The sequence below is a fragment of the Teleopsis dalmanni genome, chromosome 2, assembly GCF_002237135.1.
Source record: "Teleopsis dalmanni isolate 2A chromosome 2, ASM223713v2, whole genome shotgun sequence".
In the NCBI taxonomy this organism is placed as follows: Eukaryota; Metazoa; Arthropoda; class Insecta; order Diptera; family Diopsidae; genus Teleopsis; species Teleopsis dalmanni.
Genome location: NC_051847.1, coordinates 57100260 through 57104763, shown reverse-complemented (window position 1 = coordinate 57104763; position 4504 = coordinate 57100260). Strand labels below are relative to the sequence as shown.

Genomic DNA, 4504 nt, shown 5'->3' with positions numbered 1-4504 from the left:
CAGCGAAACAGTAAAGTGCAACAGTTAACATGGAAAGTAAAGTAGCTAAATCTAAAAACAAAAAATGCATATTTTCGTGGATTAAATTATGCAATTTGGCTTAAACTTGCATTTACGTGTTTTGGCTTCACATGGTTTTAATGCCTGATTAACTTTTTTTTTTATCAAATTATTAACGTAAAATAATTTTAAATAAATTTTAATATTTGACATTTGACAAGTTTAATTATCGTTATGTACATTGTTACCAGATTATTACAATTTTTATGGTCTTACAACTTGATATGTAGCTTCGCTATATGAGCAACATATTTTTTTCTAACGACTTTGATTAATTGAAGTCTTACAAATCACACATATTTTTCCAGACAAATATCTGGAAATTAATTAAATTGTTCATGTTAAGCTTATCGCATATTTGATATAGATTATTATTGACATAATTAATAGTTTTAATATAAGTCAAACTAATTTATTAAAATAATTATTAATAATAATAATAATTTAAAGAAATTTAATTCATTCATTTGTTTGAAGTGCAGCAACAGGTGGTTACTGTTAATACAGGTATTATTTTTAATTAATTATAGATACAGTTATTTGTAATTTTAAGTAAACAACATTATAACTTTTTCATGTGATGATAAAATATGCCAATGGGCTTGTGTTTCATTATTATCATTGTTTTAGTATTTCTACATTATGTTTTATAAATTATTGTTGACTTAAAATTTGTGAAACTGTATCTGTTTAGGAAAATTTAACCATATAAATTTTAGAGAAAACATTCACACTTTACTAAGTGTAATTGATCCTTGTATGCAACAACTAGATGTTTTAATCTATTTTTTCTATATGCTCATTATATCAGTATTCAATCTTCTGCATATCAATCTAAGCCAACAACGTGAAAATTGCTTACATATGAACATTAAAGAAAACTATCATTCTTTGCTAAATGTAATTGATCTTGATTCGTGTTCAGCAACTACATATTTTAATCCCTTTTTTTCTATATGCTCGTCATATCAATATTCAATTTTTTCATATCAATTTAAGGCAACAACCCCAAAATTGCTTACATATACTTATGCCGAGAGTAGATACATAGAAAGTAAATACCCCACATGAATCATTATCTAAAGTATCTTGTATCATCTAGAATGAGTAGTTAAAAATAAAAGTGTGACAAATGTTCGCATTACATTTACTTTTCAGAAAAGTGACTGTCTTCCTATTTCTCTTAGTGTAAGTCTAATACCACAGTAAAATTTAGTAAATCATCTTAAACTGTGTCTGAACCGTTAATTTATTTGAAACGAACATATAACAAAAGTGCTATAATAAAAATTAAATTCAGAATGCTTTACTGATTACTTGGAAAAAATTTTTAATTTAGAATAGAAAATATAGTAAAGTTCTATACATATATCTATTTTGAAAACACTTTTACCGTGGGGGAATTTAACTATGAGACCTTGCATATAATTAAGGAATAGAGATTTTAAAGAGGTATCAGTTGAAAACTTTATATTTAATCCATCTAAATTATCGTAGATATAGTTACCAGTACTTCTGAAGTCCTCTGTGCTTCGTGTTTTTCCTCTAATGATTTCTTAAGTCTTTTTATGTATGGATAAATTTTAATTAAACATGATTATTATTTATATTAATTAACATTTACTTTATGTAGTCAATTTTGATTAAACATCATTATTATTTATATTAATATTATTTAATTTAAGTTGTATAAAACTGATTAGATTCTTGTATTAACATTTGCTTTATCTCGAGGTATAGTTCTAAAATTTCTGGATTAGTTGTTATAATCACCTTGATCATCCTTGCTAAATATAATGCTTGTACACTACAAAAATCAAAGTGGTGTAAAAGTCATCAGTTACTTTCCGTATTGTGTCAAAGTAGTAGAATCGTGTACTTTTCATAATATCTAAAAGATTTCGACTTTATAATTTAATATTTATCATTAATTATTATTGCACTCAATAATAACGTAGTTCAAGTTTATTATATTTTTTGGTACTAAATATTTTATGGTGGTTTTGGATCAAAACAACGCTTACAAATGTCTACAGTAAGGTTACAATATTTTAACAATCTATTTTAATTAAATATATTGTATTTCAAAATCACTTACTATACAACTACAATTGTACTATATTCATTAATATATTTAAATCAAAGAAAAAAACTTCTTTATTAAAATTGTTAAAATTTATTGTCGTTTGATATTTTAAACAATTTTAAACAATTACAGCCTTATTTTGTAAAATAACCATATACAATAATAAATTATAAAATAATGCAATTAAATTAGGAGCCAATAAATAAATAAAATGCTTTTCCATACAAAAATAAATAAAATAATTAGATTTATTTCTAACAATTAGAAGTTAATATAAAAATATATCAAAAGCCTATTTTATAATTTATTGAATAAACTTCTAACTCATAATTATTATCATAATAAATTATTTCTATTTCAGTTTTGTACATACAAACAATGTAAATATTGCGCAGTCTCCCAAAAATAACTGCAATGGTCTTGCAATTCCGCTTATATAGAAAAATAAATCTAACAATATAGTACCAACGTTAAAATATGTATAATTTTCCATTTCTCTTAACAAAACACTACAATAATTTATTTTTAAAAATAACCTTTATCGTTTTTATATTGAATCTATGGTTCAATCATTAAATTTCAAGTTGTAATCAATTGGAAAACAAAAACGCATTCATTACACTACAAAATGGAACACTTTTCCCCGAACATTACTTGCATAATACCCACTCATTTACTGTGGAATTGTAGATAGTGAGTCTTATATATAATGAAAACCGGCACTGCATCGCCACTACAAACATTCATCAATGTAATTGATGGACGCATCTGTCGAATACTTGCAACGCTAGCACCACATATAACTGTCGTTGTCTCATATGCTTGCATCGGTAGATACGTTTTGGTTTTGTAGATATTTTCACTTGCATCTCACAACATAATATGCAAACAAATTGAAATTGTGGTGCACTCTAAACTTTTTTGTTGTTTGTCATTTAAAATGTCTTGTCAAAATACGTTTTCATGTCTAGTCAATTGTAAAACAATTAATATTGATGGATTGTACATACCATAGGACAAATAATGAATTTAAAATAGATACAATTTTTACATTTTTCCTACATGTTTTAATTTATAAAAAACAATTACAATATACGTGAAATTAATTTGCAGTATTTATACACAATTTAAAGATCATTTAATGATCCAAGTTGATCTAATTAGTTACCTTTTAAATATCACATGAAATAAATATCCATATAGCTTGTTTTGAAATATATACTAGATTGAATAGGAATTTATTTATACTCGTACTATACAACAGTCACACTGCTTTAAGTAATAGTTAGTTAGCTTAAAAATAGACAATAATAGAGTACAAATATACACTACTAGATGGATTAATATAGTATTTATGCTTCAATATAGTGCCCTTGTAACTCGACACACCGAGTCCAACGATCTTTCAAGAATTGTATACCTTTTAAATAAGATGATTTATCAAGTTCTTCAAAATATACCTCAGTTTCCAATTGCACTTCATCATTTGATGCATATTTCTTTCCCTGGAGTCATCTTTTGAAATTTAGATAAAGGTAATGTTCACTGCGAGCCAAATCTGGAGATTACGGTGGGCGAAAATGCAATTTATACCGTAATTCATTTAGTTTTGCAATGGACACTACTCCCATACTACACCCATTCTCTGATTTGTTGTTTTCCCTCAGGTGTAAAGTAATAGATCCAAGTTCCATTAATTGTCACTACTCGACACTCACAGTCAGCTACACTGTGCATAAACATTTCTAAACAATGTTTTGAATGACAAAATTGTGAGCAAACGTGGCCTCCATTTGACCGAAAGCTTTTTAATACCTAAATATTCAAAAATATGTAAAATACTCGATACACGTTCATATGATATGTATGTGATCTTTTTTTGCAAAATATTCACCAATAATATTATAATGCACCTTCAAGATATCAGTTTTATATGTATTTGTTAACGAGTCACTGTCAGCTAAGAATTATACTCTTTAATGTTAAATACAACATGGAAAAGTGAAACTATAAGTACACATCTATGTTTACGTAACCTAACCCTTAATATATCGAAAAATCTGAATATTTTATTTCAATGGACTTTCAAGAAATCAGTCCTATAGTGGATTTGTTGCCAGACCACTGTTGGCTAGAAATTATTCTCATTACTGATTTTTGCCTAAGTGATCACAATAAAAATCTAACTCAAGAGTGCTTAATACTTCTGAAATAAAGTGCATCATGTCGTTTTTGAAAAATTGGGAAATGACATCTAATTGATGTTTCTTGATTTTAATACATACTTTCGTTGACATCATCAATATTATCAATAGTATCTTGACATTTTGATTTTCACATTGAGTTTTAACAATTTCT

At 26.3% G+C, this 4504-nt stretch overlaps 2 protein-coding genes across 3 annotated transcripts in view; one reads left to right on the top strand and one right to left on the bottom strand.

Moving 5' to 3' along the window:
• Positions 1-4504, bottom strand: part of LOC119682855 (neogenin-like) — a 350203-nt gene that overhangs the window by 209744 nt on the left and 135955 nt on the right. The window lies entirely within an intron of this gene.
• Positions 1-4504, top strand: part of LOC119681805 (neogenin-like) — a 44658-nt gene that overhangs the window by 9533 nt on the left and 30621 nt on the right. The window lies entirely within an intron of this gene.